Raw genomic sequence first — 533 nt, forward strand, 5'->3', positions numbered from 1 at the left:
ACCAGAACCCCGTAACCTACAGTCTGGCGCCCACCGTGATTGCCGAACCCACACCCATAACCTACAGATGTCGGAAACAGCCAGGTGAAGGATGTGGGCAACAGGGCCCTGCAGTGTGAGGAGCCGGAGCACAGCCCCGTTCCCAGCCAGCCCACAGAGGCAGATGAGCAGTGACACACTGTGTATGGCCACACTGGTGACATCTATCTCACACAGATCAGCTCCTTCGCTGGGTGAGGCAGAAGGGGGGAACACGGAGCTCACTGCCATGGATGGACGCTGGGCAGGCGCTGGGATGTGGCCCCGGCTGTGGTCAGAGTGGATGGGCAGTCAGTGCTTGGAGAATCCAGGGATGGACCAAGCGGCTCCTCAGCAGCTCCCTGCAGCGGGAAGGATTCAGTGGAGAGAAGTGAGATGTGCAGGGGAGGAGGGCGATGGGAATGGTGGGGTGGGAGAGGGAGGTGGGAGGATTGGGCTGTGCAGCAGGAGACTGACAAATAACATAGAGAATAAATATTTTCAGCTCCTTGACG

Source organism: Corvus brachyrhynchos, unplaced genomic scaffold (genome assembly GCF_000691975.1).
Source record: "Corvus brachyrhynchos isolate BGI_N302 unplaced genomic scaffold, ASM69197v1 scaffold315, whole genome shotgun sequence".
NCBI lineage: Eukaryota > Metazoa > Chordata > Aves > Passeriformes > Corvidae > Corvus > Corvus brachyrhynchos.